The sequence below is a fragment of the Chelonia mydas genome, chromosome 3 (genome assembly GCF_015237465.2).
Source record: "Chelonia mydas isolate rCheMyd1 chromosome 3, rCheMyd1.pri.v2, whole genome shotgun sequence".
NCBI lineage: Eukaryota > Metazoa > Chordata > Testudines > Cheloniidae > Chelonia > Chelonia mydas.
Window position 1 is genome coordinate 1,821,903 of NC_057851.1, and position 23,914 is coordinate 1,845,816.

The 23,914-nt window shown below is 51.2% G+C and overlaps 1 protein-coding gene across 13 annotated transcripts in view; it reads right to left on the reverse strand.

Moving 5' to 3' along the window:
• The window catches only part of DNMT3A (DNA methyltransferase 3 alpha), a 266,976-nt gene that overhangs the window by 72,063 nt on the left and 170,999 nt on the right, over positions 1-23,914 (reverse strand). The window contains exon 1 of one of the 13 annotated variants that reach the window (XM_043541986.1): positions 5,451-5,557. The exons of the other annotated variants lie outside the window; for them this stretch is intronic. The gene's annotated coding sequence lies outside the window, so the exon portion shown is untranslated. Of the gene's footprint in view, positions 1-5,450; positions 5,558-23,914 lie in introns of those variants that run through there. 13 annotated transcript variants of the gene reach the window in all.

Here is a 23,914-nt window from a genome sequence, read left to right on the forward strand (position 1 = left end):
TCTTCGGCGGCGCCGGCCGGACCGTCGCTCGCTCCGGGTCTTCGGCGGCGCCGGCCGGACCTTCAGTGACGCCGAAGACCTGGAGCGAATGGGTGGTGCCTTTTTTTTGGCTCGCTCCCCCTGTTCCCTCCACCTGGCTACGCGGCTGGTGACAACCCTCCCCCCGACACCCCTCCAGCCTGCGTCCCTCCCCTCCCTGCCTCCCAGGTCGCAGAGCGCCTCCCTCCACACAGAGGGAGCAGGGCATTCCTTTCCTCGCCCAGCCCCAGCCGCCTCCGGCACCGGACAGGAAAACAACGTTGGCCAGGAGGGGACAGAGCTGCAGACCCATGGCCAGTGCCCCCCAGGAGCAGGGCAGCACCAATGACTTATGAACACTGAGTGCCCAACACCTTGGCACCACCAGCCGTCGGTCCTTCCCTCCTGGAGTTCCTCCAAGCCCCACTCCCCCCTGGTCCCTCTGGGTTTGCTACCAAGGGGGGTTGGGTAGTTAGCGCACCAGCTGCCCCTCCTGCCAACAAGCCGCCATTCTCCTTCAGACTCTTCAGCTGCCCTTCCAACCCACACCCGGCCATTCTCCTTCAGGCTCTCCCGCTCTCCTTCCCGCCCACACCCGGCCGTTCTCCTTCAGGCTCTCCCGCTCTCCTTCCCGCCCACACCCGGCCGTTCTCCTTCAGGCTCTCCCGCTCTCCTTCCCGCCCACACCCGGCCGTTCTCCTTCAGGCTCTCCCGCTCTCCTTCCCGCCCACACCCGGCCGTTCTCCTTCAGGCTCTCCCGCTCTCCTTCCCGCCCACACCCGGCCGTTCTCCTTCAGGCTCTCCCGCTCTCCTTCCCGCCCACACCCGGCCGTTCTCCTTCAGGCTCTCCAGCTGCTCTTCCTGCCCATTCTCCTTCAGGCTCTCCCGCTCTCCTTCCCTCCCATTCTCCTTCAGATGCTCCCGCTGCCCCTTCCGCCAACATGCCACTATTCTCCTTTAGGTTCTCCAGCTGCCCTTCCTGCCCACACCCAGCCGTTCTCCTTCAGACTCTCCTGCTGCCCCTCCTGCCCACACCCGGCAATTCTCCATCAGGCTCCCCTGCTCGCACCCATCAGTCAGTCAGACCCAGCCATCCTCTATTAGGCCCAGCCACCCATTGGTCAGACCCAGCTGTTCTCTATCAGGCTCCCCGATACACTCGTCAGTCAGACCCAGTCATTCTCCAACAAGCCCTGCCCCTCTGCACATGCCCGTCGGTAAGACCTGACTTTTCTCCATCAGCCCCTCCACTTGTCAGTCAGACCCAACCATTCTCCATCCTTCCTCCCCACCTCCTTACGTACCCATCAGTCTCCCTCCCCACAGATCTGGCTGTTCTCCATCAGCTCCCTCCCCAGTGTAGGCAGCCAATGCACTTCCTAGGAATCTGAACTAATGGTTTAAATGAATCCCTCAGCAAGCACAAGGCAGGACTGCAGGCAGAGGTGGCCAAGAATAAAAGCAGTGACACTCAGTAGTTCAGGAGCCAAATTAGCGATGAACAGTACCCAAAAGAGCCACAGGAGAGTGAATTCATTGCTTCATTTACTGTATATCTATATATTCATATTTAAATAGTATGACGGGAAATATTTGCTTGTGCGCACACGCACGTGTGCATGTGCGTGCGCGTATTAGTCTCCCAGCAAAACGACTGACCAAGTATTATTATTGTATCAGCTACAATTGGTTAGTAACACAGTAAAATCCTCCTGATCGGTTAATAATTCAGTCACACGCCGTTCGTGTGCTGCGAAGAGCCGCCGGAGACACATTACAGAGCCGCTGGCGACTCGAAGCCTCAGTCTGAGTGTCACTGAACTAAAGGAAATACGATCCCCGGAGGGCCAGCATGAGGTAGGTGTGGGGGGGGTCCCTGGGGGCTGAGGGGGGAAGCACGTGTTTACAGGGCAAGCGAAGGCCGCTATAAAAACGGAATCCTGACAACGGCATTGGTCCATCACCAGGCTGAAGTGGTAGAAGTCTCAATAAGGCCACGGTTTACTCATGGGTATTTTCATTTAAAGTCAGGGACAGGTCATGGGCAGTACACAAAAATTCACGGCCCGTGATCTGTCCCTGACTTTTACTAAAGATACCTGTGACTAAAACTTGGGGGGAAGGGGGGATTTCCCGGGGCCCCATGGGTGCAGGGGGAGGGCGGTGGCACACGGGCTGGGACTGCCGCTGGTGCTGTTGGGGGGGGCAGGCAGCGGTGCTTGGCCTGGAACCCCTGCTGGTGCTGTAGGGGGGCGTGGGCGGCGATGGGTGGCCCAGGACCCCCACTGGCACAGGGGGAAGAGAGGGTTGGTGGGGCCGGCAGGCTCCCTACCTGCCTTGGCACCTCCCCCCTGCAGCAGCAGAAGAGTTTGGGTGCGGGAGGGGGTTGGGGCACAGGACAGGATGAGGTGTGCTGTGGGTGGCGCTTACTGGGGGCTCCCCACAACTCCTTGCTCGCCTGAAGGCTCCGCCCCCGCAGCTCCCATTGGTCGTGGTTCCCAGCCAATGGGAGCTGTAAAGCCAGCGCTCTGGGTGGAGGCAGCGCGCAGAGCTGCCTGGCCACACCTCTGCGTAGCAGCTGAACGAGGGGGATGTCACCGCTTCCAGGGAGCCCCCCAGGTACGTGTCACCCAAAGCCCGCCTCACCCCATCCCGAGCCCCAACCCCACACCCACACTCTGCTGCTGGGGGCGCGGTGGCCCGAGACTGCCTCAGTAGCGTCCGGTACGCCTGGCGCAGGGGCTGCCTGAGCCGCCCCGAGCCAGGCGCACCAACTGCTGCAGAAGTCACAGAATCCGTGACCTCCATGACAAACTCGCAGCCTTAATTATCAATAATAATACAAAAAAGGCACAAGCGTTCCACAAATATTCCTGTTCTGCATCTGGAAAAACAGATGAAGCAGTCTCATCGTACCATGATGACAACACGTGTTCCACTACTACCCCTGGAGGACGTTAAACAGCAGCTACTAAAAACTTAGACATTTTTAAGCCAGCAAGTCAAGATAACTTGCATCCAAGAGTTTTGAAGGAACTGACTAAGGAAATTGCTGAACCATTAATGTTGATTTTTAATAAGTCTTAGAGAACTGGGGATGTTCCAGTCTAGTGTTGTGCCAATATTTTAAAAGGGTAAATGGGGCATCTGGATAATTATAGGCTTGTCAGCCTAACATTGGTTCTGGGTAAGAAAATGGAGTAACTGATGCGGGGACTTGACTAATAAAGAATTAAAGGAGGGTAACATAATTAATGCCAATCAACATGGATTTACATTAAACTAACTTGATATCTTTTTGATGAGATTACAAGTTTGGTTGATAAAGTTAATGTTGATGTAATAGACATTTCTGTAAGGCACTTAACTTGGTACTGTAGGACATTTTGATTAAAAAACTAAAATGATTTAAAATTAACATGGCACACATTCAATGGAGCAAAGCTGGCTAACTGATAGGCCTCAAAATGTCACTGTAAATGGGGAACCATCATCAATTGGGTGTGTTTCTAGGGGGGTCCCAGAGGAAGGGATTTCTGGCCTTATATTATTTAACATTTTTATCAATGGCCTGAAAGTAAACATAATAAAGCTTACAGAGGACACAAAAACTGGGGGAGTAGAAAATTATGAAGAGGCTAGGTCACTTGATGCAGAACATTCTGGACCACATGGTAAGCTGGTTGCAAGCAAACAATGTCTTTTAATATGGCTACATGGAAACGTCTACATCCCCATACAAAGATGGATGGCCAAGCTTGCAGGATGGGGACTCTTATCTTAGGAATCAGTGACAGTAAAAAAAGGATTCTGAAGGGTGCTCTTGGCATGATGCTGTTGCCAAAAGAGCGAATGTGATCTTTGGAGTCATAAAAAGAACAATCTCAAGTAGGAGCAGAGAGGTTATTTGACCTCTGCATTTGGCACTGGTGCGACCACTGCTGGAAGCCTGTGTCCAGTTCTGGTGCCCACAATTCAAGAAAGATGCTGATAAATTGGTGAGCCATGAGATTGCTTAAAGCAGCGGTTCTCAAACTGGGGTCCGGGAGGGTACTCCAGAGAGTCCATGCGTCATGTCTGGCTCCAGGGGGTCTGCAAGTCATGTCTGGGGCTGCTGATCTCCCTCCCAGCGCCTCCTGTGCACTGTGGAAGAGCTGTTCAGTGGCATGCAGGAGGCGCTGGAAGGGAGGGGGAGGAGTGGGGCCTTTGGGGAAGGGGTGGAGTGGGGGCAGGGCCTGGGGCTGAGTGGGGCTTGAGCACTCCTGGGGAAACTTAGAAGCTGGTCTGGGAGTCCACAAAACATTTAAATAAAAGTGAGCGTCCTCAGGGTGCTAAAGTTTGAGAACCACTGGCTTATAGGGTTAGAAAACCTGCCTCCTAGCGATCAACTCAAGGAGCTCAATCTATTGAGTTTAACACAGAAAAGGTTAAGAGGTGACTTTACCACAATCTATAAGTACCTACGCGGGAACGAATATTTGACCATGAGCTCTGCAATCTAGCAGAGAAAGGTCTAACACCATCCAACGGCTGGAAGTTGAAGCTAAACAAATTCAGACTGGAAATAAGGTGTAAATTATTAACAGGGAGAGTCATTAACCATTTCCCAAGGGCTGGTGGTGGATTCTCCATCACAGACACATTTTTAAATCATGACAATGTTTTTCTAGAAGCGGCTGGAGGAATTATTGTGGGGCCGGTCTCTGGCCTGCGCTATGCAGATCAGAGGAAGGCAATGGTCCCTTCTGGCCTTGGAATCTCTGACTCTTCATTTCCCTGAGGACATGCACTCCTCCCCCTTCCCCGAGGAACACGTGCACCCCCACAAGGGGATCTGCACCCCCCAGAAAGCGCACACACACACTCCCCCTCCCCCTCAGGGGATATCCCCCCGCCCCCAAGAACACGCAGCTCCTCACCCCACCAAGGGGATGCCCCTCACGAAAGCCCACTCCCCACTGCCCGGGGACTCTCTCCACGCTCCCCGGAGGCACCGCGCCCCCCGCGGGTTCTCTCCCTTCCGCGAGGCGCAGCCCCCTGGAATTTACCCTCCCGCCGGGGATGTGCCGCCCGTTCACCCCCCTGCAGCACGGCCCCCGGGGATGTGCCTCCCCCAGCTCCCCCTCCGGATGCTCAGCCCCGGCGTCCCCGCCCGGCACTCGGGCCCCCCGCCCCGGGAGGCGGCCCCCGGGGACCCCCGCCGCCTGCCCATCGCCGGCCGCGCTCGCTCTGCCCGCTCCGCCCCGCGCAGGGCCAACTTTCCGGCGGGGCTGGCCGGGGGCCAGCGCAGCCGCCCTGCCCTGCCGGCGCCCCGCGGGACGGAGCCGCTGCCCCAGCCGGCGGGCGGGCGGGCGGGCGGGCAGTGCGGCCGGAGCGCGGCCCCCGCCGGCCCGGCCCGCCCCGGCCCCACGCCGCGCCGCGGAGGGACCTACCCGTGCGGCCAGGCGCGCGGCCGGGCAGGTGCGTGCGGGGCGCCGGGCCGTGCGGCTGCCTGGGGCCGGGGGCTCCCGGGGGCCACGCTGCACAGGGTCTTTGTCTGGGAACTCCGGGTCACATGATCCCCGCTGGATTGACTGGTTGGCTGCGAGGGGCGGGGGGAGGGGGGTCTTGCACACGCTGGCGGGGAGCCAGGCCCGTCCGGCCGCCCCGGAGAGCCGGCCCCGCGCCCCGGCCCGCCCCGCGCCCCGGCCCCCGAGCCAGCGCCGCCGGAGCCGCGGGGCCGGGCCGGGGCGGCGAGCCGGCGGGCCGGGCCCGTGTGCGCTGCGGGGAGGCTGGGCTCGGGACGTGCTGGCCGGCGAGGGAGCGCTAAGGCCGGAGCAGAGCCAGAGAGCGGCCGCGAATCCAGCCCGGGAGCAGCGAGGAGGAGAAAGTGAGACCAGGGCGAGGGAGAGGCGCAGGGTCGCTTCCAGCCCGGCTGCCTGGCGCTTGCTCCGCGCTGCGGCTCCAGCTAGTCTGGACCTTACCGCCGCGGAGCAGTAGGGAGGAAGTTCCCCCAGGGCAGGGCAGGGCAGCCCATGGAGTTGGGCCGGTTGTTCTGCCATCAGATAGACGGACCTCTCCCAAGAAATATTACAGGGGACACGGGCAGCTAAGGGGAACCGCTTCTCAGCCATGTAACTACCCCTCCTGCAAACAACAATAAGACAACAGCTCACAAAGGACACACACGCGAGTAGTGACACAGCACGGCTGCAGGATTCAGAGTAGCAGCCGCGTTAGTCTGTATCCGCAAAAAGAAAAGGAGGACTTCTGGCACCTTAGCGACTAACCAATTCGTTTGAGCATAAGCTTTCGTGAGCTGCAGACTACCAAAAGCACTGGCTGGTGGGAGACAACGGCCTGCAAGTGCTACAGGATGGGACTGGAGGTTGGAACTGCTGGGTTCTGTTCTCAGCTCTTCCCCTGACGCCCTGCGTGACCACGGGGGCAAGTCTCTGAACCACACTCTGGCTCGGGTTTCCCATCTCAAATGGGGACAGTACTCACCAAGCACACCTCACAGGAGGGGCTGTTAAGGGGTCCAGATCCTCCTAGGGAAGATGCTAGAGAAATGTTACAGCATTACTGGGGCGTGAAAGCTGGTCTACGCTACGTAACTGGACTGTGTTCAAGTGCAACGGTACAGTCAGAACAGAGGACACAGCTGAGCATGGCTCGCCCTGGTCTCTCCTGTCTGGCCACCAGCGCCAGGTAGCCTGATTCTTCACCAGTGTCTCAGATACAATCAAATATAATGCAGGCTACCTCCTGTGTGTGTGTGTGTGTGTGTGTACGTATGTACGTACATACATGTGCACATATGTTTGCTCTCACCCCTCCCAGCCCAAAAGAGCCCAGGGGGAGAGGGAAAGGGGGTGAATGTGCTGGCATGAGAACATACGCCTGGGCTTGCACCCAGTCACTTCTGTGTCAACATGTGCTACCCATGCTGGTGTCATAGAACCAGAGGGTTAGAAGGGACCGCAAGGGTCGTCAAGCCTAAGCCCCAAGCCAAGACACAGGATTTGATGTGTCTAAACCATCCCAGGCAGACGGCTCCAGCTTCCTTTTGAAAACCTCCAGGGAAGGAACTTCTACAACCTCCCTAGGTGTCTGTTCCACTGTCGTACTGTTCCTACAATACCTATGTATATGTTACTGATTGCTGTGTGTTTGCATCGTGTGTTACCTGTTGCTGTGTGTTTGCATCGTGTGTGTACGCAGTTCAGTCAGGTAATCATGTGGCTCTGATACTACAGCAAATGTGATGCTGAAACAGCCCTGAACTTTACCACCTCCAGGAAGCCTTTCAACTGTTGTTTTACCCTAAAGCTCCAGCTCAGACGCTTCCCTGAGGTGTGGGCAAATGAACACTGCTCCAAACTCAAACCAAGACGCTCTGCAGCCACGTATCTGAGAGGCACCTGTGTCAGCAGCTGCAAGCTTGTCTGCAGCATCCCCAATAGGAGAGCACTCCTGCCACTGCAAAGCTAGCCATGAAATGCAGACTATGGATTGGTGAAACTCCATGGAAAGGGTTAAATGGAGAGGGCCTTGCCCAAAGGCCCCCCAAGGCTGGTTACAGCTGCTGCACTGGGGCAGTGGTTAAGGGGACAGTGTGGGGTAAGCCCTCTCTTTTGTTTGGATGCGGACTGGCAGAGAAGCTGGCTCCTGCAGGACACTGAATCTGTGTTGCAGAGCAGCGGACAAAAGGGGGCAAATGCACAGAGCCGCGGGCAATGCACCTGTCTGAGAGCTGAGAACAATCCTGGCGCAGTGGTGCAGCCGTGTGCCTGTGAGCTGAGAGGCCAACGGGTGAGAGTCGGGACGCCACAATGCACCAACCGTGCCTATAGTAGAAGACTGAACCACTAGTCACAGTAAACCACTGTGAGAACCCACACGCTTGTGCCCAGCATCCACTCCAGAGACAGAGTTCTCAACCGTTTCAGCTGCAATGGCCAATGGGTACAGTCCCAGCACAGCCCCCAGAAGGACTCTGGGAGATTTTCAAAGGCCACCGCTATACTCTGGGATAGGAGGAGGAAGACTGGTTGAACCAGTGCAGCTTGTGTACTTACACACTGGCACTGCTCCGGGTCAGACTGTGCCTGTTCTTAGTGCTGCTGAGCCTAGTCTGCTTTGACCAGTTAAAGTCCTTTGTACACCGGTTCCAGGACGTTCGTGTGCAGAGCTGAGCTTTCCACAAGGGCACAGACCGCTTTGTACAACTGTCCATTTCTCTCTTGCACACACAGTCAAAAAGTGCAGGGAGCAGGAGTCAGAGCTCAAAGGTCAGTGAAATGCGCAAAGCCTGGGAAACAAGCAGGAAGAACTGGAAGTCCTGGCACAGTCAAGGAATTATGATGTGACTGGAATAACAGAGACTTGGTGGGATAACTCCCATGACTGGAGTACTGTCATGGATGGTTATAAACTGTTCAGGAAGGACAGGCAGGGCAGAAAAGGTGGGGGAGTTGCACTGTATGTAAGGGAGCAGTATGACTGCTCAGAGCTCCGGTATGAAACTGCAGAAAAACCTGAGTGTCTCTGGATTAAGTTTAGAAGCGTGAGCAACAAGGGTGATGTCGTGGTGGGAGTCTGCTATAGACCACCGGACCAGGGGGATGAGGTGGACGAGGCTTTCTCCCGGCCACTCGCAGAAGTTACTAGATCGCAGGCCCTGGTTCTCATGGGAGACTTCAATCACCCTGATATCTGCTGGGAGAGCAATACAGCGGTGCACAGACAATCCAGGAAGTTTTGGAAAGTGTAGGGGACAATTTCCCGGTGCAAGTGCTGGAGGAACCAACTAGGGGCAGAGCTCTTCTTGACCTGCTGCTCACAAACTGGGAAGAATTAGTAGGGGAAGCAAAAGTGGATGGGAACCTGGGAGGCAGTGACCATGAGATGGTCGAGTTCAGGATCCTGACACAGGGAAGAAAGGAGAGCAGCAGAATACGGCCCCTGGACTTCAGAAAAGCAGACTTTGACTCCCTCAGGGAACTGATGGGCAGGATCCCCTGGGAGAATAACATGAGGGGGAAAGGAGTCCAGGAGAGCTGGCTGTATTTTAAAGAATCCTTATTGAGGTTACAGGGACAAACCATCCTGATGTGTAGAAAGAATAGTAAATATGGCAGGCGACCAGCTTGGCTTAACAGTGAAATCTTTGCTGATCTTAAACACAAAAAAGAAGCTTACAAGAAGTGGAAGATTGGACAAATGACCAGGGAAGAGTATAAAAATATTGCTTGGGCATGCAGGAGTGAAATCAGGAAGGCCAAATCACACCTGGAGTTGCAGCTAGCAAGAGATGTTAAGAGTAACAAGAAGTGTTTCTTCAGGTATGTTAGCAACAAGAAGAAAGTCAAGGAAAGTGTGGGCCCCTTCCTGAATGAGGGAGGCAAGTTAGTGACAGAGGATGTGGAAAAAGCTAATGTACTCAATGCTTTTTTTGCCTCTGTCTTCACAAACAAGGTCAGCTCCCAGACTACTGCACTGGGCAGCACAGCATGGGGAGGAGGTGACCAGCCCTCTGTGGAGAAAGAAGTGGTTCGGGACTATTTAGAAAAGCTGGACGAGCACAAGTCCATGGGGCCGGATGCGTTGCATCTGAGAGTGCTAAAGGAGTTGGCGGATGTGATTGCAGAGCCATTAGCCATTATCTTTGAAAACTCATGGCGATCCGGGAAGTCCCGGATGACTGGAAAAAGGCTAATGTAGTGCCCATCTTTAAAAAAGGGAAGAAGGAGGATCCTGGGAACTACAGGCCAGTCAGCCTCACCTCTGTCCCTGGAAAAATCATGGAGCAGGTCCTCAAGGAATCAATTCTGAAGCACTTAGAGGAGAGGAAAGTGATCAGGAACAGTCAGCATGGATTCACCAAGGGCAAGTCATGCCTGACTAATCTAATTGCCTTCTGTGACGAGATAACTGGCTCTGTGGATAAGGGGAAAGCAGTGGATGTGTTGTTCCTTGACTTTAGCAAAGCCTTTTGACACGGTCTCCCACAGTATTCTTGCCAGCAAGTTAAAGAAGTATGGGCTGGATGAATGGACTATAAGGTGGATAGAAAGTTGGCTAGATTGTCGGGCTCAGTGGGTAGTGATCAATGGCTCCATGTCTAGTTGGCAGCTGGTATCAAGTGGAGTGCCCCCAGGGTCGGTCCTGGGGCCGGTTTTGTTCAATATCTTCATTAATGATCTGGAGGATGGTGTGGATTGCACCCTCAGCAAGTCTGCAGATGACGCTAAACTGGGAGAAGAGGTAGATACGCTGGAGGGTAGGGATAGGATACAGACGGACCTAGACAAATTAGAGGATTGGGCCAAAAGAAATCTGATGAGGTTCAATAAGGACAAGTGCAGAGTCCTGCACTTAGGACGGAAGAATCCCATGCACCGCTACAGACTAGGGACCGAATGGCTAGGCAGCAGTTCTGCAGAGAAGGACCTAGGGGTTACATAGGAGAATGGGTTGACAACAATGGAGTGTGCCTTACACTGGGAAAAGAATGTGAACCAGTCACTCCTTGATCTGCACAAGCTGGCAACTGACAAGAATGACCCTCATTTGTGTGACTTCAATGACCTTCATTTGTGTGAGAAGCTGGATGTGAGTCAACAGTGTGCCGTTGTTGCCAAGAAGGCCAATGGCATTAGTATAAGTATAAGTAGGGGCATTGCCAGCAGATCGAGAGACGTGATCGTTCCCCTCTATTCGACATTGGTGAGGCCTCATCTGGAGTACTGTGTCCAGTTTTGGGCCCCATACTACAAGAAGGACGTGGAAAAATTGTAAAACGTCCAGTGAAGGGCAACAAAAATGATTAGGGGGCTGGAACACATGACTTATGAGGAGAGGCTGAGGGAACTGGGATTGTTTAGTCTGAGGAAGAGAAGAGTGAGGGGGGATTTGATAGCTGCTTTCAACTAGCCGAAAGGGGGTTCCAGAGAGGATGGATCTAGACTGTTCTCAGTGGTAGAAGAGGACAGGACAAGGAGTAATGGTCTCAAGTTGCAGTGGGGGAGGTTTAGGTTGGATATTAGGAAAAACTTTTTCACTAGGAGGGTGGTGAAACACTGGAATGCGTTACCTAGGGAGGTGGTGGAATCTCCTTCCTTAGAAGTTTTTAAGGTCAGGCTTGACAAAGCCCTGGCTGGGATGATTTAGTTGGGGATTGGTCCTGCTTTGAGCAGGGGGTGGGACTAGATGACCTCCTGAGGTCCCTTCTAACCCTGATATTCTATGATTCTATGAAGGAAGCTGGTGGATCATTTTGGGCTGAGGGGCTGCCCAGGGTGCAGGCAGGGCACCAACGCAGTGTGCTAGGAGCAGGACAGAGCACACAGCTCAGAGAAGGAAGCCAGCTACTGGTGTGAACATGGCGTTGCCTTGGGCAGCCTGGTGGGAGCTGTTGCCATCACTGTTCCAGGTGAACAGGACTTGGGCAGAGACTGTGAATCAAACTGGAGCAGGAAGTACCCGGAGTCTCTGTCTCCAACTCACCTTCCAAGGATACATTTCTGCCCCCGCAAAGCCAGAGGGTTAAAGTGAACTGTGCCACAGCGAAACCACTAGCTAGACACAGCCTCCGACAGCACAACCCAACCCATGGAGCTGTCTGGGATCTAAGTCTCGGGATCCACTTTAACAGCCAATTACACCAGTGGGACAACACCCAACTGTTCAGTCTCAAACAAATACGCTGGGTGCACCAGGAACCCTGGCAAGGCTGGCTGTGGAGAAGAACCAGGCCCATTCCCCCTGCCAATCAGGAAGGAGCACTCAGACCCTGGTGCCACCTCAACCAAAGCAGCAAACCCTCCCTCTGCCGCACAGCGAGAGGATCCGAAAAGGAGTCTACATGAGAACGTGATCCACTCGACAGATCCCCGCACAGCCCCGTCACTCACAGTTACCTCAGTACAGGACAAGGCGTAAAGCTACGACAGACACGTCTTGCAGAGCAGCTGGACCGTGACCACAAAGTGGAGGCGGAAACTAGGAGACACAAAGCACAGTCCCACCCCAGAGCGGAGCGATTGTGCAACTAGAGGAGATGGTTGCCGTGGAGCTGGAGGGGTAGTTTCCAGCTTGGGCAGACGTACCCGGATGGAGCTAGCACGCTAACAGATGCTGTGACAGTGCGAGTGGCCGCACCGGCTAGCCAGTCCATGTACAATCCTGTCCCAGACCCCAGCCCGTCCGGCCTCTCAAGGCATCTTGGCTACCCTCCATTGTTCGTGCTCTACCTCAATCAGAGCTAGCGCAGGTATGCCTCCATGAGCTGGAAAGGACACCTCCAGCCCCAGAGTAAATATATCAGAGCCAGACACTGCGCTGCAATGTCTGGAACACGAGGGAGTGCCAGGAAGTGATATCCCCACCTGAAAAAGGGAGGAGGGAAACTCTGGGCAACCCATGTTATTTTCCTTGTTACATCTCATTAGCACCCAGAGGCCCCAGTCAGAATCGGGGCACTGCACACACCCAGGTGTAGATGCTGTGGGTGCCCCGATGAGCCTACAGTCCAATTCAAGACGAGGTAAAACGGGATGCAACAGTCCAATGAAGGGAGAGAGGAGGGTGACAATGATAGGAGCACATGGTTACTCAGATAAGCTATGGGCATAATTCACCTGGCTTCAAGTCATTCAACATGAATATAACACTTTGCTCTGGTTAGGGTCTGCTGCCCCCAGCTAGCTGCTATCAGCTACAATTTCCTATCGGCATTGTGGTAGAACAGCTACTTCAGGAAGGATTTGCAGGGAGACAGTGCAGTGTCCTTACAGATTAGTTCAAGGCAGGGGTTTCAAGCACAGGGACAGTCTGGAGAAAAAAATGAAGCACCCATGGGTGAGGCTGACAAACAGATAATGGAGGTCGGCATCGTTGGTGGAGCAGGTGGGGGGAGAGGGAATGGGTGACAAGAACTATGCAGGTTGAAGCATAATTGTGGAGGGTTGCATTTGATGCCATGGAGGAGGGGAAGCCAGTGCGGGGACCCAAAATGGAAAGTGACCTGGTGAAAGTAAGAGGCTAGGAAGATGAGGTGTCATTAGAGGAGGTTTTGGAACAAACTGATAAACTAAATAGTAATAAGTCACCAGGACCAGGTGGCATCACCCAAGAGTTCTGAAGGAACTCAAATGTGAAATTTCAGAACTACTAACTAGTCTGTAACCTCTCATTTAAATCAGCTTCTGTACCCAATGACCGGAGGATAGCTAATGTGACACCAATTTTTAAAAGAGGCTCCAGAGGTGACCCCAGCAATTACAGGCCAGTAAGCCTAACTTCAGTGCTGGGCACATTGGTTGAAACTACAGTAAAGAACAGAATTATCATATCACGTTCATCTCTGTGTCTGTTGGGGAAGAGTCAACATGGTTTTTGTAAAGGGATATCATGTCTCAGCAATCTACTAGAATTCTTTGAGGGGGTCAACAAGTATGTGGACAGACCAGTGGATATAGTGTACTTAGATTTTCAGAAAGCCTTTGACAAAGTCCTTCACCAAAGGTTCTTAAGCAAAGTAAGGAGTCATGGGATAAGAGGGAAGGTCTTCTCATGGATCAGTAACTGGTTAAAAGTTGGGAAACAAAAGTTAGAAATAAATGGTCCATTTTCAGAATGGAGAGCGGTAAATAGTGGTGTCCCCCAGGGGTCCATACTGGAACCGGTTCTATTCAACATATTCAGAAATGATCTGGAAAAAGGGGTAACCAGTGAGATGGCAAAATTTGCAGATGATACAAAACTACCCAAGATACAGTAACTCCTCACTTAACGTCCTAGTTATGTTCTTGAAAAATTCAAGTTTAGGCGAAAGGAAGTTAATCAAATCCAATTTCCCCATAAGAATTAATGTAAATGGGGAGGGGGGGGGTTAGGTTCCAGGGAATTTTTTTTTTGCCGAAGATATTATATACATATACAGCATACATTTTAAAGAATTTTAAACGAACAATTTAATACTGTACTCAGCAATGATGATTGTGATTCTTGGCTGAGGCAGGGGTGTCGTGGGGTCAGGGCACGGGGGCTTGCCCTGTTCTGCCCACCCAGGGCTCCTGCCGGGGAGCGGGCAGGGGCCCAGGGGTTTCCCTCATTCCGGCCGCCCAGGGCTCCTGCTGGGGAGCCTGGTGAGGCCGCGGGGGCTTGCCCCTGGGGAGCAGGGTGTGGGGGAGTGGCGGCTTGCCCCATTCAGCCCATCTGGTGCTCCTGCTGGGGAAGCGGGCGCAGGGGCTTGCCCTGCTCTGCCCAGCATTCCAACCGAGGAGCAGGGTCGGGGTGCGGGGGTTGCCCACTTCCCGGCTGGAACGCCTGGTGGGCGAAGTAGGGCAAGCCCCCGTATCCTGACCCGGTCCCCGGCAGGAGCACCGGGCAGGCAGAGCGGAGGGAGCCAAACAACGTTATAAGGGAACACTGCAGGACTTTAAAGGAGTATGTTCTCTAACTGGTCAGCAACCTAATAGTGAAACGTTAACCAGGAGGACGTGAAGTGAGGCGTTACTGTAGTTAAGTCCCAGGCAGACTGCGAAGAGCAACAAAAGAATCTCACAAAACTGGGTGACTGGGCAACAAAATGGCAGATGAAATTCAGTGTTGATAAATGCAAAGTAACACACATTGGAAAACATAATCCCAACTATACATATGAAATGATGGGGTCTAAATTAACTGTTACCACTCAAGAAAGGTTTCGGAGTAGCAGCCGTGTTAGTCTGTATCCGTAAAAAGAACAGGAGTACTTGTGGCACCTTAGAGACTAGCAAATTTATTAGAGCATAAGCTTTCGTGAGCTACAGCTCACTTCATCGGATGCATTCAGTGGAAAATACAGTGGGGAGATTTTATATACACAGAGAAAATGAAACAATGGGTGTTACCATACAGATGTAACAAGAGTGATCGGGTAAGGTGAGCTATTACCAGCAGGAGAGCAGGGGGGAAAAAACCTTTTGCAGTGATAATCAAGCTGGGCCATTTCCAGCCGTTGACAAAGTGTGAGGGACAGTGCGGGGGGGAATAAACATGGGGAAATAGTTTTACTTTGTGTAATGACATATCCACTCCCAGTCTTTATTCAAGCCTAAGTTAATGGTGTCCAGTTTGCAAATTAATTCCAATTCAGCAGTCTCTCGTTGGAGTCTGTTTTTGAAGTTTTTTTGTTGAAGAATTGCCACTTTTAGGTCTGTAATCGAGTGACCGAAGAGACTGAAGTGTTCTCCAAGTGGTTTTTGAATGTTATAATTCTTGACGTCTGATTTGTGTCCATTTATTCTTTTATGTAGAGACTGTCTGGTTTGGCCAATGTACATGGCAGAGGGGCATTGCTGGCCCATGATGGCATAGATCACATTGGTAGATGTGCAGGTAAATGAGCCTCTGATAGTATGGCTGATGTGATTAGGCCCTATGATGGTGTCCCCTGAATAGATATGTGGACACAGTTGGCAACGGGCTTTGTTGCAAGGATAGGTTCCTGGGTTAGTGGTTCTGTTGTGTGGTGTGTGGTTGCTGGTGAGTATTTGCTTCAGGTTGGGGGGCTGTCTGTAAGCAAGGACTGGCCTGTCTCCCAAGATTTGTGAGAGTGATGGGTCGTCCTTCAGGATGGGTTGTAGATCCTTGATGATGCGTTGGAGGGGTTTTAGTTGGGGGCTGAAGGTGATGGCTAGTGGCGTTCTGTTATTTTCTTTGTTGGGCCTGTCCTGTAGTAGGTAACTTCTGGGTACTCTTCTGGCTCTGTCAATCTGTTTCTTCACTTCAGCAGGTGGGTATTGTAGTTGTAAGAATGCTTGATAGAGCTCTTGTAGGTGTTTGTCTCTGTCTGAAGGGTTGGAGCAAATGCGGTTGTATCGTAGAGCTTGGCTGTAGACAATGGATCGTGTGGTGTGGTCTGGGTGAAAGCTGGAGGCATGTAGGTAGGAATAGTGGTCAGTAGGTTTCCAGTATAGGGTGGTGTTTTTGTGACCATCGCTTATTAGCACCGTAGTGTCCAGGAAGTGGATCTCTTGTGTGGACTGGTCCAGGCTGAGGTTGATGGTGGGATGGAAGTTGTTGAAATTTTGGTGGAATTCCTCAAGGGCTTCTTTTCCATGGGTCCAGATGATGAAGATGTCATCAATGTAGCGCAAGTAGAGTAGGGGCATTAGGGGACGAGAGCTGAGGAAGCATTGTTCTAAGTCAGCCATAAAAATGTTGGCATACTGTGGGGCCATGCAGGTACCCATCGCAGTGCCGCTGATTTGAAGGTATACATTGTCCCCGAATGTGAAATAGTTATGGGTGAGGACAAAGTCACAAAGTTCAGCCACCAGGTTTGCTGTGACATTATCAGGGATACTGTTCCTGATGGCTTGTAGTCCATCTTTGTGTGGAATGTTGGTGTGAAGGGCTTCTACATCCATAGTGGCTAGGATGGTGTTTTCAGGAAGATCACCTATGGATTGTAGTTTTCTCAGGAAGTCAGTGGTGTCTTGAAGATAGCTGGGAGTGATGGTAGCATAGGGCCTGAGGAGGGAGTCTACACAGCCAGACAATCCTGCTGTCAGGGTGCCAATGCCTGAGATGATGGGGCGTCCAGGATTTCCAGGTTTATGGATCTTGGGTAGCAGATAGAATACCCCAGGTCGGGGTTCTAGGGGTGTGTCTGTGCGGATATGTTCTTGTGCTTTTTCAGGGAGTTTCTTGAGCAGATGGTGTAGTTTCTTTTGCAAAAAGAAAAGGAGTACTTGTGGCACCTGAGAGACTAACAAATTTATCGGAGCATAAGCTTTCGTGAGCTACAGCTCACTTCATCGGATGCATCCGATGAAGTGAGCTGTAGCTCACGAAAGCTTATGCTCCAATAAATTTGTTAGTCTCTCAGGTGCCACAAGTACTCCTGTTGTTTTTGCGAATACAGACTAACACAGCTGCTACTCTGAAACCTAATTTCTTTTGGTAACTCTCAGTGGGATCAGAGGGTAATGGCTTGTAGAAAGTGGTGTTGGAGAGTTGCCTAGCAGCCTCTTGTTCATATTCCGACCTATTCGTGATGACGACAGCACCTCCTTTGTCAGCCTTTTTGATTATGATGTCAGAGTTGTTTCTGAGGCTGTGGATGGCATTGTGTTCTGCACAGCTGAGGTTATGGGGCAAGTGATTGTGGATAGTTCTCTGAAAACATCCACTCAATGTGCAGCGGCAGTCAAAAAAGCGAACAGAATGTTGGGAATCATTAGGAAAGGGATAGAGAAGAAGACAGGAAATATCATATTGCCTCAGTATAAATCCATGGTACGCCCACAGCTTGAATACTGTGTGCAGATGTGGTCGCCCCATCTCAAAAAAGATATACTGGAATTGGAAAATGTACAGAAAAAGGCAACAAAAATGATTAGGCGTATGGAACAGCTTCCATATGAGGAGAGATTAATAAGACTGGGACTTTTCAGCTTGGAAAAGAGATGACTAAGGGGGGATATGATAGAGGTCTATAAAATCATAACTAGTGTGGAGAAAGTAAATAAGGAAGTTCTCATAACATAAGAACTAGGGGTCACCAAATGAAATTACTAGGCAGCAGGTTTAAAACAAACACAATGAAGTATTTCTTCACACAGCGTACAAGTAACCGGTGGAACTCTTTGCCAGAGGATGATATGAAGGCCAAGACTATAACAGCATTCAAAAAAGAGCTAGATAACTTCATTGCGGATAGGTCCATCAATGGCTATTAGCCAGGATGGGCAGAGATGCAAAACCATGCTCTGAAGTGTCCCTAGCCTCTGTTTGCTGGAAGCTGGGAATGGTCGACAAGGGATGGATCACTTGATGATTCCCTGTTCTGTTCATTCCCTCTGGGGCACCTGGCACTGGCCATTCTCGGAAGACAGGACTCCGGGCTAGATGGACCATTGGTCTGACCCAGTGTGGCCGTTCTTATGATCTCTGTGGCAGCATTCTGAATGATTATGAGGAGCGGGGTGAAGTGGGTATCAGGAAAACTACAGGGAAGTTGACTACAGTTGTGAGGTAGGAGATAAAAAGGGCCTGGATGAGAGTTTTAGTGGTGTAGATGGACAGAAAAAGCCAGATCTCAGAGATGCTCCCCTAGGCAGGGGTTTCAAACGTATGGCCTGTGGGTCGAATCCAGCCTGCATGGTGTATTTATGTGGCCTGCATCACACTCCCAGCTTGAAGAGAATCTCAGCTTTCATTTAAAAACCAGTTTCTACCCCTTGTGGCTGCAGAGATAACCTTCCAAATGTGAACTAGCATGGTATCTGCCTGAGTCTGCAGACAGCCTGAAACAGGTGAAACTCCCCTATCTGCTCTTGCTCTCATGAGGACATCAGCTCCAAAGGAAGACACTTGAGTGTCACCATTAACTGCTCCAGAGTTGATCATTTTAGCGGATGTAACAGGGAAGGGGATAGGAGTGCAGCCCTCGGGGAATGGGAACTGTGAGGTGCTGTAGAGAAGGAAATGTAGAGGGAAGAACAGAGGAGACCTGCAGAGACAGAGACACAAGAGGAAGGGTGGTCTAGTGGTTAGAGCACTGTCCTGGCACTTAGGAGAACCATGTACAATCCCTTGCTCCACCAAAGACTTTCTGTGTGACCTTGGCAAGTCACTCAGTCACTCTGTGTCTCAGTTCTCCAGTTGCCCTGACTCCTGGCGGGGCTGCGAGGACAAAGTCCTTACAGGCTGTGAGGTTCTCAGATACCCCAGTGACGGGGCCATATCAGTACTCGCTAGATAGCAGCGGAAAAGAGAAGGGAATGGGAAGGAACAGAGACAAAGGGCAGAGGTAGCAGTGGCCCAAATGGGAGCAGATGCTGAGCATGGTACAGGAGAGTACCCAGAAGTTACCTACTACAGGACAGGCCCAACAAAGAAAATAACAGAACGCCACTAGCCGTCACCTTCAGCCCCCAACTAAAACCTCTCCAACGCATTATTAAGGATCTACAACCTATCCTGAAGGATGACCCATCACTCTCACAAATCTTGGGAGACAGGCCAGTCCTTGCTTACAGACAGCCCCCCAACCTGAAGCAAATACTCACCAGCAACCACACACCATACAACAGAACCACTAACCCAGGAACCTATCCTTGCAACAAAGCCCGTTGCCAACTGTGCCCACAGATCTATTCAGGGGACACCATCACAGGGCCTAATCACATCAGCCACGCTATCAGAGGCTCATTCACCTGCACATCTACCAATGTGATAGATGCCATCATGTGCCAGCAATGCCCCTCTGCCATGTACATTGGTCAAACTGGACAGTCTCTACGTAAAAGAATAAATGGACAGAAATCAGACGTCAAGAATTGTAACATTCAAAAACCAGTCGGAGAACACTTCAGTCTCTCTGGTCACTCGATTACAGACCTAAAAGTGGCAATTCTTCAACAAAAAAACTTCAAAGACTCCAACAAGAGACTGCTGAATTGGAATTAATTTGCAAACTGGACACCATTAGCTTAGGCTTGAATAAAGACTGGGAGTGGATGTGTCATGACTCAAAGTAAAACTATTCCCCCCCGCACTGTTCCTCACATGTTCTTGTCAACTGCTGGAAATGGCCCACCTTGATTATCACTACAAAAGGTTCCCCCTCCCACCCCACCCCCGCTCTCCTGCTGGTAATAGCTCACCTTTCCTGATCACTCTTGTTGCAGTCTATATGGTAACACCCATTGTTTCATGTTCTCTGTGTATATAAATCTCCCCACTGTATTTTCCACTGAAGGCATCCGATGAAGTGAGCTGTAGCTCACGAAAGCTTATGCTCAAATAAATGTTAGTCTCTAAGGTGCCACAAGTTCTCCTTTTCATTTTGAGCATGGTGCAGACACTGAAGAAAAAAACAAAGGTGAGTTCCAGCACAAAGCTGTATTCTCCCCTTGATCTCTGTGACACTCATGCCAATGGGGGATCCGCTGAGGATTCAAGGGAGTATAAAGTCCTGAATTTATATGGCTGTTCTGTCCCTCCCCTGCCCTGCCCAAGGGGAACAGGGAGAGATTTGACAAAGATGGTGGCAGGCTACAGAGCAACATGCCAGCAGATCAAGAACAGCAAGTACAAAGTGTCATGGAAGCAAACTCAAGCACAGCCAGCCCCAGTAATCATCCCACCATGCACAAAGCCAACCTGAGGATTTGGGGAATGGTCACAGAGTCACACATTTTAATACCAGAAAGTACTGTTATGATTGTCTAGTCTGCCTTCCTGTATAATGCAGGCCAGAGAATTTCACCACGTGATTCCTGTCTCAAGCCTAGGGCATCTTTTAGAAAGACACACAATCTTGATTTAAAGACTGCATGGAGAATCAGTCACACCCCTAATAAATTGTGCCAATGGTTAATTACCCTCAATGGTAAACATTTGCACCTTATTCAGTCTGAATTTTGTCTAGTTTAAGTTTCCAGCCATTGGATTCAGAGCAGCAGCCGTGTTAGTCTGTATCCGTAAAAAGAAAAGGAGGACTTGTGGCACCTTAGAGACTAACAAATTTATTTGAGCATAAGCTTTCGTGAGCTACAGCTCACTTCATCGGATGCATTCAGTGGAAAATACAGTGGGGAGATTTTATATACACAGAGAACATGAAACAATGGGTGTTACCATACAGACGAAAGCTTATGCTCAAATAAATTTGTTCGTCTCTAAGGTACCACAATTACTCCTTTTCTTTCAGCCATTGGATTTCACTCTGCCTTTGTCAGCTAAATTAGACAGTCCTCACTATCAGAAATCTTCATGTGTAGATATTTATGGACTGTAGTAGTCAAGTCACCTCTTCAGCTTCCCTGTGATTAGCCAGATAGACCTCAAATAACTTCTGCAGCTCTTTTCTGAACCCTTTCCATGTTTTCAACAACCTTTTTAAAATGTTGACACCAGAACTGGGCACTATTCCAGTAATGACCTTGCCAATACTGTCTATAATGGTAATAACACCTGCCCCTACTTCTGCTTCGTAGGAAGCAAGCAGCTCCCAGGCAAAATACAGACATTTGCAGTAACTGCCAAAGATCATGCAAATCTCGGATTGGCCTATTCAGTCACATGAGACACTGCAAACCATCTACATCCTAGGCTGCAATTCCCACCGTCTCTCGCAGACAAAAGGATGCCAGCATGCACCAGTTCAGTACTTCGGCTCCATAGGCAGACATCTGTTTATCCATCCAGTGATCATGCTAGCCCTCTCAGCCCCAGAATAGCACAGGGAGCTCCTGCTCAGCTGGTTAGCCATCATGACCCTTAAACCCTTTTCAGAGTCAAAGGTGTCCAAGATACAGTCCCACATCCTGTAAATAAGATCTAATTTCCCATTTATATAAAGGGGCTTATGTTTGGCTGTCTTCACATTCATGTTGTTCCAGGGAGCCCAGCTTGCCAAGTGATCCAGCTCACGCACTATAACTGACCTGCCTCATCACTATTTACCACTCCACCAATCTCTGTGTCATCTGTACATTTCACCGGCACTGAGCCATGAACAGCCTTGTGCAAGCCCAACAGGAACTGCCCCATCCTGTGATGGCAGGGTGAGTGTCTGTGCAGGGCAGCTTTAGGTCTTCAACCACCTGCTGCAGAATGGGAGACCAGCTGCTTGTTTCTTCCATGCCTAAGGACTGCTGGTGGTTTCATTTGAAAGGCTCTTCCCAAGTGAAAAGGCCAGACGTGTCCTGCTTCTCTAATGCTAACTGAGACGTTCTAACTCCTTTAAGTTGGGAGCCTGAGGACACAGGTTCATGGGACTCCCTGGCTGGCTCTGACAGGTACAGTACCTGTGGCTGTACACTTTCACAGCACCTGTATAGTTTGTTATGTCACTAAAGAATTATTGTATCAAGTCACGTGTGTGCACGGTCTCCTGACTGCCCAAAACTGGTGCCCCGGAAGTGAGACTCTATTGATGGAGGGAGAGTTAAAACATTAGCTTGTGTGCATGTTACCAGTGCATGTGTGTCAGCGTGAGACAGTGCACAGTTCCCTATACCTTTGTGTCAGCGTGTGCCCATGTGCTACCCATGCCTGTTACGGGTACCCATGTGACAGTGTCAGGTGGTTATCTGTACCCACATGTCAGCTTGTGCCTGGAGTTACTTGTCCCTTCCGTTCTCAGGCTGTGTCTGTATTACGAGTTACACTGGTTTAACTAACAGTGTGTTTTAAAACTGATTTAATTAAACTGGTTCGAACCCCTGGGTGAACACAATTAAACCAATTTCAACCTCTTCTATATCAAGTGAGCCTTAGTTCAATCCTTACCAAATAAAGGTAAATTGATGGGGGCGAGGGATAGCTCAGTGGTTTGAGCACTGGCCTGCTAAACCCAGGGTTGCGAGTTCAATTCTTCAGGGGGCCATTTGGGATCTGGGGCAAAAATTGGGGATTGGTTCTGCTTTGAGTAGGGGGTTGGACTAGATGACCTCCTGAGGTCCCTTCCAACCCTGATAGTCTATGATTCTATGATATAAACCAACTGTAACCTGATAGAGGAGTGTTCACACAGGGGTCTGTGCTTGAATTTAAAAACCAATGCACCTTGTTAAGACATACAAAGCTTTACTGCCCCTAAGGCTCCTGCTCAGACACTGCCCTGAGATGTGGTCAGTTTGACTCTTTGCTCCAGACCCAAAAGCCAAGATGCCCAAACAACTAGAGAGACACCATTGCCAGCAGCAGTGCGTGGCATGTGCACGGCAAAGCAAGTGCATGGCAAAGCAAGCTCTGGACTGGTGAAACGCTCCATAGAAAGTGTTACGTGGGAAGGGCCCTGCACAAAGGCCCGCCAAGGCTGGGGCACCTGGAGAGTGGTTAAGTGGGACAGTAAGCACTCTGTCTCGACATGGACTGGCAGAGAGGCTGGCTCCTGTGGGGCACTGAACCTGTCTGAGATGCTCCTTTGTGTTGCAGAGCAGCTGGCCAAAAGGGAGTAAACGCCTGGGGCCCTTTGGAATGAGCCTGTGTTTCCTGTTGAGAACAATGGTCTCCCTCAGGTCTGAGGGGCTGCCCAGGGTGCAGGCAGGGCACCAGCGCAGTGTGCTAGGAGCAGGACAGAGCACACAGCTCAGAGAAGGAAGCCAACTACTGGTGTGAACACGGCATTGCCTTGGGCAGCCTGGTGGGAGCTGTTGCCATCACTGTTCCAGGTGAACAGGACTTGGGCAGAGACTGTGAATCAAACTGTAGCAGGAACTACTCGGAGTCTCTCTGTCTCCAACTCCCCTTCCAAGGATACATTTCTGCCTCCCCATAGTCGGCAGAACTGACCACCCCCATCAGGTTTATCCAGGCAGGTCAGACTGGAGACCTCCTTGAGGAACGAGCCACATCATTACCCCGAGGAGGCTCATTAGCTAACGTGAAGAACTAGAGAAGATCTTGATTGGCTTTAAAGACTTGAATAATGCCAGAGACTCAGTCTAGTACCCGGGATTGAACTTTAAAGAACCACAAAATGGACCCAGGGGAGCAATCGTTAGATTGTTAAAGTGATCAGGAACAGTCAGCATGGATTCACCAAGGGTAAGTCGTGCCTGACTAATCTAATTGCCTTCTATGACGAGATAACTGGCTCTGTGGATGAGGGGAAAGCAGTGGACATGTTGTTCCTTGACTTTAGCAAAGCTTTTGACTTGGTCTCCCACAGTATTCTTTCCAGCAAGCTAAAGAAGTATGGACTGGATGAATGGACTATAAGGTGGATAGAAAGTTGGCTAGATTGTCGGACTCAACGGGTAGTGATCAATGGCTCCATGTCTAGTTGGCAGCCGGTATCAAGTGGAGTGCCCCAAGGGTCAGTCCTGGGGCCGGTTTTGTTCAATATCTTCATTAATGATCTGGAGGATGGTGTGGATTGCACCCTCAGCAAGTTTGCAGATGACAC